The sequence below is a fragment of the Rutidosis leptorrhynchoides genome, chromosome 3 (assembly GCF_046630445.1).
Source record: "Rutidosis leptorrhynchoides isolate AG116_Rl617_1_P2 chromosome 3, CSIRO_AGI_Rlap_v1, whole genome shotgun sequence".
Lineage (NCBI taxonomy): Eukaryota > Viridiplantae > Streptophyta > Magnoliopsida > Asterales > Asteraceae > Rutidosis > Rutidosis leptorrhynchoides.
The window spans coordinates 531,726,778-531,738,535 of record NC_092335.1 but is presented as its reverse complement, the minus strand read 5'-3'; positions in this window follow the sequence as shown (position 1 = coordinate 531,738,535).

Sequence of the window (11,758 nt, the reverse complement as noted above, 5' to 3'; positions counted from 1 at the left end):
GGATAACGCTGCATTCTTGAGATTTTTTTTAAAGGGAAAGGAAAGGGGATCAAGGGATAGTGTTCTAAACAACCATTCTTGAGTTTTTTTTTAGAAAAGAAAAGAAAGGATAGGAGAGGGTTTGAGGTGATAGTCCATAGGCTTTTTATTCACATTACTATCCGCCCAATTTTGGGAGGGTTTGAGCTGATAACAATTCTTTTGTGTATATACGTACTAATTTATCCCATGTAACCTTATTATTTTTTGTATTTTATTCATGTTTTATGAAAGCAATCTCCAAATAGTTGCAGTAGGTGCTTTACAGCAGTTGCAGTAGGTGATTACATGTACTTAATCTTTTAAAAGTCAACAACATAAAGGCATGCATGAAATTTGTATTCAAAAACAATATATTTTGTACTCTTTGAAAGTACACAATCATGGAGTATATGCTCTACGGAGTAATATGATTTTTTTACAAGTATATAATTTATCTTTATCTTGCACGCATCGCACTAATATACAGATACCGTAATTACTATCCCTTCTTTTCATTTACTTTCCTTTGTACTCGAGAATTCCTATAAAATATTTTATATCAGAATCCTTTCCATCCTTATTCTCCCTTCTCTTTTTCATCCCATTCTTTTCTACTTAAAAAAAACTCGAGAACACATCGTAAGTGTTTTAGGGGCTGTTTATTTACAGCTTAATGGGCTGTGTTGAGGGAATGCATTATTCGGTCATCCCTTGTGGTTGTTTACTTAGAGCTTAAATTAATGAGATGGCTGTCTTGAGAGCAGTCTGGGTCATTCAAAAAAGGGCACTCATATCCATTCAGCAAGTACCTGTTACCATATTACCCTCTTTTTATTTCATCTTCTCCTTCAAGTGTCCTGAAAATAATGAGTACGAAATTCCATCGACCACCACTTGCAACTTCATCAACCACTATTTGCAACTCTGTCGACCACCACTTACATCTTTCGTCAGCCACCACTTGGAGCACCGTCGGCCACCATCGTGTCTAACTCCGCCGGTCACATCTTGAAGATTGGATAACCATCACCGGCCTCAATCCATCTTTAATTGAGTGTTTGTTTCGAATCAAAGATTTTTTTTATTATATTTTAAATCTGGGTTTCTTGTTCTAATTGGGGTGTTTGTTTGTAATTTAGGTTTCTTGTTTAGATTGTTAATATTGACATGTGTGGGTGATAGGAAATATGGATTGTAGATTCCCTTGATTATTTTAAGTTTGATAGATTTGCACATGAATGTTCTTTTTCTGGTTCGTGTGCATTTGGACGAATTGATTTTTGTGTTGGTATGAATGAAATGGTAGGAAAGGAAGTATGTTAATAATTGAGATAACAGTGACGTTGAGATAATTTTGGATAAATGGGTGATTGATTGTTTATCTTGATGCTTATTTCTAACAGTATGGGATTTTTGAATAGAATTATAGAATTAGAAGAAGAATCTAGATACAAGGTTAAAATGGTAATTTAAACTATTCAGTCAATTTATTCAGCATAAAAAGTAAACAATAATTTTTATTATTTTCTTACTGCATATAATCATCCATTATTCATATTGCCATCTATATCCATAATTGACTTAATGAAGAAAAAAGTAAACAGGCCCTTAATATTGGCTTGAAAAAGACAGAGGACAGTAATTAGTAAAAAAAATCATATACCTAACGACATAACTGAGATCACACCGACAACGGTATATTGAGATGAAATTGGTATTCTAACGCCATCAGAACTAAGATCAGTCCATCTACAGTTTGGAAACGGCGATGTTTTGTGCCGTAAAAAAAGAATTTTCAGTCGCCGATGTTAAGCGGTTGTTACGTGGGCTTTATATCTTCAGGACCCACTTGACACAATAGAGGACTTGTTTGACCAGTTAAATATTTGAGTTTGAATTTGACTCCATGTATTTTTTCTATTATCTTATAATCTATCTATATACTATATATATCTATATATCTATATATTAATAAACCTCTAAAATAATGACATCATCATTAAGTTAAATTATCCTTTACTTTTTATAATAATGATGTCATAATTATATATTAATTTAATTAAAAAATAATACAAAATTTTTTATAAAAGGAAATATTACTCTCCTAAATTATAATTTTATTTTTCTAAAAAAATTTAAAAGGCATTTATTATTATTAATAATTATTATTATTAAAAATATAAATATAAATATAAATATTCAACTTTGAGCGAACTTTATGTTTGTAAAATCAACGACAAGTTTCTTAGTCGAAATCCGTGGTTCCACGGGGCAATAAACTAAATGACTTTAACATTTACATTCACTTAATACCTAAAACATATCATTAAGCTGTTTCGTTTAAACAAACCCGTGTTTTCACAGGTTATTTCACTAGTAAAAAAATAAAATTTTCTAAGTACGGTCTCTCAACCATGAGTCGTGGTCCATGACAGCAGATATTACTGCTACATTAGCGTCACATTAGCACTCACCATAACTAATTCAGGACTAAACACTTTTAACTATGACATATAATGATACGCATAATGATCCGTCTCAAAATAGGCAAGCATCGCTGCAAAAATATTGCCCGGAACCACGTGTCACGGAATGCGTACTTCTCTTCCCGACGTCCGTCTGACGTCATCCCGGAAACCTTACCATGCCGGACAAATGGCATGACCGAGGACCCGGATGACATACGCATAGTCGGCATCATACAAACAGTCATGATAATCATGACCGTGAAGAAACACTTGGAACAAGTGAAAAGCGAAACCTACCCGGCTAGACTGAGAGCGTCGTGACGCCTTAACCGGAACCAACCTGCCGTCAGTACCGTCGCGGCATTCCAACCCGACACGAAGATATTCTCCCGGGACAAGCACGTTGTCCCGGAGAAAGTGCACTACCCCGGAGCAGACACTATGTCCCGGAATAATCACCTGATAAACGGAACAAGCATGCAAGCAAATTGCATGCCACGTCAGCCCGCAAATCTAGGGAAGTTCATTAGGATCTGTTATTCCCCATGAAAAGGACAGGTACCACGTCACCCCTCGGGATTGACAAAGTTCGTTACAACCATAAAAGGGACATGTGCCACGTCACCATTCCCTCCTAAACATCTATAAATACATAAACAAGGTCACTCATTTAAACAACACTGGATGCATTAACGTTACTCTGCCAAAATTAATTACGGTAGCATTCCTCCAGTCATTAACTTAATTCCGATCGGTGCTCCGACCACCATCGGAGTTGATTCACACTTAGATATTAACTTATTCGATTCCGATCGAATAAGGTTAATTAAATCGATTGTTTTACGCCCTTGGAATCCAGATTCCAAATCGGAGTTTGCACAATTATTGGAGTTAAAACGATCAACCTATTCTTTTTCCCAAATTAAGCACTCAAACCCGAAATCTATATTATACCGGGCGATTTTGGTTTGATCAAATGGCGCCACCTAAAGGTACGAACAATATAGTGAAACCAAATAGCGAAACGGCAAGCAAGAAAGGAACGAGCGATGACGTTCAACCACCTTTGAACAAAGGAAGCTCACCAACGGTGGAGCCAACTCAACCCCCGAAGCAATCAATCGCTCACATTCACACCGGTGACACGTCAGGAGACGAGATGCATATCTCCGACGACGATGAAGATGTAACGACCCGGGAATTTTCGACCAAATTTAAACTTATTCTTTGTATGATTTCGACACGATAAGCAAAGTCTGTAATGTTGAGTCTCGAAAGTTTTAAATCTATATTCATGTAATCAATTACCCTTTGACCATGCCTGATGATTCACGAACAATTAATTGTAAATAGATATGTGTGTATGTATATATAAATAATAATTCGAAATATAATTTGAAGTATTATATGTTGTTGTTATTAAAAATTAATAAAATAAAAATAGGATATTATAATAATTATTATTTAAAATATATCTCTATATATAAATAATGTATATTAAAAATAAATATTAAATGATTGTAATATTCGTTTGATGTTTCGATTGATATTAAGCAAGTTAAATTCAAACTTATGTGATTCTAAAATAAACGGTGATCCGGAAATGAATTCTATAAATTTTAGGTTTACTAAAAATGTATTTAGGATCTAGTTATTTAATTTTAACACTTTTTATATTTTACCCAGAATTGAGGGGACAGTTGATGTATTTTTTATTTAATAAATTAACGATCAATTTGTATACCATAATGACCAAAATAAATAAAAATAATTATTGTAAAGTTTTGAGATTTTTCTGAGAACCTTGTATTCGTCACTGATTATCAACAGAGCGCGAATTTCAATTCATAAATGAGATATTAAACTAATAGTAAACGACGGCTAAAAATTTACACGTTTATATTCTTTAATTATTATTATAATATTTATTATTATTATTATTATTATTATTATTATTATTATTATTATTAATTATTAATATTATATTATTACTTTAAGTTATCGAATATATATTCGTGATTTGAGAAATCACAATATTTGAATTGAGTGATTGTCTTCTGTTTCCTGTCTAATCACCTATCCATTTGCATCCAAAAGACATCATCTCAGACTCTATTCTCTTTATCTTTGCTATCTAAATTTTTGGATATACATATACATTATAACACCCGTGTTTGTTACACTTTCGGTCTATTTTGTTTATGATTGAAACCCCACCACTGAACCATTTACCAACACCTTCTTACTCAATTCAAACTCGAACAATCACGACAAATCAACGAGAACCGTTGCTATATCTCCCTGTTTTGATTCGATATTCATCAACCACTTTGATCACCCTCATAAATCACCACCATGAATCACCTCATAACCATCGACAAAATCACCAAGAATCGCCATTATCATCATTGGTGTACTGCTACTGCTACTTCTATCTTATTTGTTGTTCGATCAAACCCAAGACCCACGAACCACCATCTACTTCTATCGTTTTCTGTGTTATACATAAAAAAAAATCACAATCCTTGAATCATCAGGATCGATCTTTCTGTTTTCTAATCATCATCGAAAACCTTTCACCTGCTACTTTCGTCCGTTGTTGTTGTCATATTGAAAATTATTGTTGCTACTGCCTTCGTTCTATTATGATTCGATTAAACCTTCATCAAATATAACCAAACACCACCATCACCTTCTTGTTTGTGTCGACCCAAGATCACCATCGGCACCCTCCATCATCACCGGTCACCTAGCTTTGACCACCACCCTGCACAACCTTCCACGATCACTTTCCCCATCACCATGACAACCACCATTACACCACCGTCATCAGCTTTTATGTTTTCTGTTTTCTTTCGAAACCACCACAAACACCATCATCTGATCTCTCTCTCTCTCTCTCTCTCTCTCTCTCATCTCTCTATCTTTCTTCAGATTCTGTTTCTGTTGCAAACCGTCGAAATCCACCGCCACAGATCACCGAAAATCCCTTCTGTTTCCTTCAGTTTCTGCTTCTGCAATGATGAAGACGACGATGGAACGTGGATGATGATTAAAAACAATGGTAACAATGATACTGTTGTGATAATACTTCGAATGATGATGATGATGAAAGATAATAAAGAGCCAGGATGATTGGTATAATAATAATTGATATTAAGTGGTAGGGTTGTTAGATCCAATTTAACAATTACGGGAAATTAAACAAAGAACCGTATTATTTTTTTCATATATGATTTGGGCTACTGCTATTAAATCTGTTTCCTTACTGGACTGTTTTTTTCCGTTTTGGGCTTTAGTTTAATGGTCTCGATATTGGGCCATAGATGCGACAGTGGGTTTTAAGAAAACAGATACAAACGATTTATATACCGTTGGTGCGAAATTATTTCCAGAAAAATGGAAGTAGTGAGATGGTTTAAGGGTGTTTTGGGGTAGCGGGAGGTCGCGGGTTCGAGTCTCGTCTCAAGCAGTTTAATTCTTTTTAAGGCTACAAAGGTATAATTTAATACTATTATTATTTCTATTATTATTATTATTATTATTATTATTATTATTATTATTATTATTATTATTATTATTATTATTATTATTAATATTATTATTATTATCATTATCATTATTATTATTATTATTATTATTGTTATAGTTATTGTTATGATTATTGTTATGATTAAGTATTATAATTATTATTACTACTAATATCATAAGTGTATATATATATATATATATATATATATATATATATATATATATATATATACATATATACATACATACATACATTAGGGACCATATTATCATTAGTATTAATAAGTATCACTAATATTATTATTATCAATGTAGTATTAATATCATTATTAGGGTTATGATTATTATTTTTATCATTAATATTTCTATCATTAAAAATTAATATTTGTATCATTTTATGAAGGATAACATTATTATTAGTATTATTACGAGTATTATAATTATTATTTGTAATACAATTATCATTATAAGTATCATGATCAGTAATATTATTATTATTACCATTATAAGTATGATTATTTATATTATAATAAGTGTTATTAATATGTAATTACTAAAATCATTATGATAAGTATCTTTAACCGAAAAATTTATATTTTACAATTATTATTATAAATATCATTATTAATATCGTTAATATAATTATTAACAATAATACCTTATTTAGTAATATTAAGTCTTATGATTAATATCATTTATATCTAGTATTACTAAAATTTCTATTTTTTTAACAAACAAATGATATATACATATATAAAAATACAATTAATACATATAACATAATGAAAAGTAATATTTTATATAACAAAATAAATATATGAAACATATATATTAATAATATAAAAAGTATATAACTAATAAATTTATATATATATTATTTGATTACAACTATGTATATTAATAAATATACAAATGGTATAGGTTCGTGAATCCAAGGCCAACCCTGCATTGTTCAATATAGTCATATGTATTTTTACTATAAAATACATTAGGTGAGTTTCATTTGCTCCCTTTTACTCTTTATATTTTTGGGACTGAGAATACATGCGCTGTTTTTACAACTGCTTTATTAAATACTTTTGAAATATATTTTGATCTGCGAATACATGAAATGCTTTTATAAATGTTTGACGAGATAGACACAAGCAAAACATTCCTCGAATGAATTATTATGCAGACAGAAGTTCTGCGGATTATTGTTGAATTATGTGGACATGATAATTGCCACCATTGAATTATGTGGACATGATAATTGCCACCATTGAATTATGTGGACATGATAATTGCCACCAATTGATATGAATGTTATGTATCGAGAGAATGATTTTATACACAGGTTATGTGTATGTTATTTTATGCACGAGATATGTGTACGGTTACTTAGATTTATGAAAAATGGTTTCGTACACAATAAAGGTGTACTGTATTTAAAAGATATCGCATGTACATTACAGGTGGGTATAGGATTCGGGTCCATTTGTACCATGCAGCATTTAAATCTTGTGGTCTATCAAAATGATGAATTTTTATTGTTTATGATAAACTTATGAACTCACCAACCTTTTGGTTGACACTTTAAAGCATGTTTATTCTCAGGTATGAAATAAATCTTCCGCTGTACATTTGCTCATATTACATGGAGTCGTTCATGGCATATAGAGGTCAGAACCTCGCAATGGGACCAACTGTTGAAGACTTCGTCCAGATGGATTTGGACGGGGCATTTCAGTTGGTATCAGAGCGATGGTCTTACCGAACCAGGTCTCGCATTAGTGTGTCTAACTGATAGTTGTTTAGATGCATTAGTGGGTCTGGACTTCGACCGTGTCTGCATGTCAAAAGTTTTGCTTATCATTTGGTGTAAAAAATTATTGCTTATCATCCTTAAAGTCTAGACACATCTTACTGCCTCTATTGCATATATAGTGAATAGACAAAATTCATATCTTAGCGTATCTGTTACTGTAGACTTTGCTTGACAACTTCCGTAGATTCCTCCGTAACTTATGGGATTTTAGTATTATATATGCATATGTAAATTATGTATTGCAGGGTACTAATCTACATCCTATAAACTATTTCTTAGCGAAAAATCCTTCATCTGATCGTACGAGATGAATCCCTCAACCAGTTCGAGTCCCTTAGATTCCGATAGCTATTCCGATATGGATTTTCACTCGAACTCCGAAAGCAGTGTGACCGGAATGGATCAACCAATCAGCCATCCTCAATTCATCTGATGGGTTCGTAGCCTACTAAATCATTGGAGACAAGAAGAAAGTGATCCTTTCCATCCACCACAATTCACCTCTTGGTGAAGAACCTGAAGCACTTACCGGAGGACCAGTCCGAAACACCATTTTCACCCTCATTTCCAGAATATCCCACCACGATTATATTCTATCTAAAATTCTAAACTTTATTCATCCACTCGATCCGACCGACAATCATCCCGGAATAATGGAAGAAGTCAACGAGCTTCGCGCTCGAGTAATCAATTTGGAAAACATGGTGCAAAACGTACCAGCTTCAACAATATCAACGGCACCAACAGTACCACCAACATCAATACCAGTACCACCAACAACCCAAGTTCAACATCTCACACCTCAACATCTCAATATGTACCTCGAGCATAATCATCAATCTGCGAATCGTTCTACATCATTTATCTTCGTTCGACATGGAGATTATGTAATCTCTAATGTTTTAGAGATTATATATTCTTATTCTAACGGTAAATCAAATGAGTTTAATATCATATTGACTCATTAAATCCATGATTACATCTGAAGAAAATATATATGTATATATATTTTTTCATAAAGACTGTAATTAAAAATTCTTTCGTACAAACTGTTAATGATGAAAATATTTTAACGGGTAGGTAATACCCGAGGAATATTCAGATCTCACATTAATAAATTACACTGTACATTCTTCGAAGCTGATTCAACAGCCATTTACTATCCTACTTACATCCACCGATATACAAATCCGTTCACCACAGAATAACCATATTCATCCAATTTTATATTGGGATTTTGATTTATCAGAATCCAACAAGTGGCATAAGGAAGAGAACATTTGACAAAATAAAATTTGTTAGAAATAAACGAATTAACTATGAGAAATTTTGTTAAGAATCCACGCTAACTGTTGCTAGCTAATTGTTCCTAGCTAACTGGTTACATTTTATTTATCGCAATTTAATTATCGCAATTTACATTCTCGCAATTTTATTTATCGTCATTTAATGTCTGTTATTTACTTTACACACTTTATTTATCGTCATTTAATTTCTGTTATTTATTTTTACGCACTTTAAATATCGGGACACGTATACAAGGTTTTGACATATCATATCGACGCATATATATATATATATATATATATATATATATATATATATATATATATATATATATATATATATATATATATATATATATATATATATATATATATATATATATTATTTGGAATAACCATAGACACTCTATATGCAGTAATGATCGAGTTCTCTATACAGGGTTGAGGTTGATTCTATAATAATATATATACTTTGAGTTGTGATCGAGTCTGAGACATATACGGGTCACGATACGTATTAATTAATTCGAATATTATATATTAAACTTTATATGAATTATTGGACTGTCAACTGTGGACTATCGACTGTGGACTGATAATATTGGACAATTTAAAATAAATTAAAATATTGATTATAACATATGAAACTAAACGATTCTTCAGGTTTGCCACTTGATTTCATCCTAAACTTCATTTGTATCTTGACGATTACAATCTGCGTTCAAACCTTTCATGATTCTTGAAAACACCTCAATCGAGAGGATGAACCAACCGCACTTCATCTACGGAAGAAAAGATTGATGCGTATAGTTATACATCAGAAAACAATCAGAACCTGAGTAAACGTTTAACACGTAGATGTACTGATTCCTTTAGCGTTATTATTACCGAAAATAGCTTTACAATCTCTCTCCAAATTAGCCCATTTTGTCAGAGCTCCAGCAAGTCAACTTCGACTTTTCATTCGAAGTAGTCTTACTATAATCATGATATATATACAATTACCCTTTTGATACCGGAGAATTCTTTTATATTCCACCATATTACCAGCAGACGTACCAGCAACCTCGTTGCTTCTTGGCTTAAATCTCTCTGAAAAATCATTATATTTATTCATTGAAACCCTATCATATACTCATCCGCATCTTGTAACGAGAACTGCCATAACAATTACCGGAAATCAGCAATCAGTACTTTGAAAACTCACAGCATATCTACATCAACAGTTATATGTATGACATTTATCTCTTAGAATTATGATCTCTCATTCTGAAATTCTGAAAAGCACTCTGTCACAAATCAATACTCTGAATGTTGAAAAAGCTAAATGCAGCAGCAAAAATCATAGACAACCGTAAACGACTTTAATCATCAAAAGTTTGATGATAAAGAATATTATGTTGGAAAAGCTCAAAAAAGTTGGAACTGAAAAACGGATTGAGCTAACCACGAAGAAGACGAAGGAAAAATACAAGGACCATACCATATATTCAAAGAACCCAAGTAATTCTGGATGCGATGAAACCTTCAACGAATATCTTACTCCGTACCCATGTTAAAATCTTGCAGAAAATCTTTCTTCATCAACCATCGAACTTAGAAATTCCAAAATATCATCATAAATATCTTCGATATTTTTGAAGATATTTTCATAAATATTCTCGTCCGAAATTATTTATCTCTTCGTGCTATCTATATTACATCATAAAGGAAACTACTTTAGTTTCTAAAATTCTTTAAAATTCGAGTTTAAATTAAGAATGTTTTTGAAGTAGTGTTGGGAATTGATGCATGAGTTAGTATAATATAATGACACTTGATCAACGTGATTATATTACAGTAAGTCATGCTGAGTTTCTAATGGAATGTGATAAAGGATCACAGATCATACCTTTATCATGTGTCATGTTACATAACTCTTTCATTCTGCTTAATCTCTGAACGTATCAAGAAATTATATTCTTGATAGTTCCATTCTTAGTAATTTTGGTAGTTTACCAAATCAAATCGTGCTATTACGTTCCTTCTTGCTTAAAACGTTATAATCATTCGAAACTCAATATCTACAATTTGTGGACCATTATTCGCTTGATTTAGAATCGAGAAGAGAATACAAAGGCAAAGAGCTCCGAAACATAAGGGAATATATAAAACTCGACAACAACACAGAAATTACAAACCATGTATATCAGTCCGTATAGCCATAAAAAGACACGGGAGAATTAAAAACACTATAACCCCAAGGTAATAGTAGAAGTGAATAGATTCCTCCGGTAGTAGATGGAAAAGAAGAATGACAGATACGATAGTCAGGATAAGTACAAGAATCAGAACCGGATTAAGCATTTTCAAACCCTGTGGAAATGTGAATTAAGAAAGAAATTATTGGAGTGGTGAAAATTAATGGAACGGAAAGGTAAATTTATAGTGGAAATATCAGACAAATCAATCAAGGCAGATGATCGCATTTAATTAAAGGGATCCTAATTCACTGAATTACCGAAGAATCAGATCTTGTATAGATTCGAAGAATTTCTTTAAATCCCTTGAATTCTGGAACTCAACCGAAACAACGTCAAAAGTTAAGACGCACCTTATTTTCTAAAATCAGCAGTGACTACGTCAAAAGTTAAAAACGAACCTCT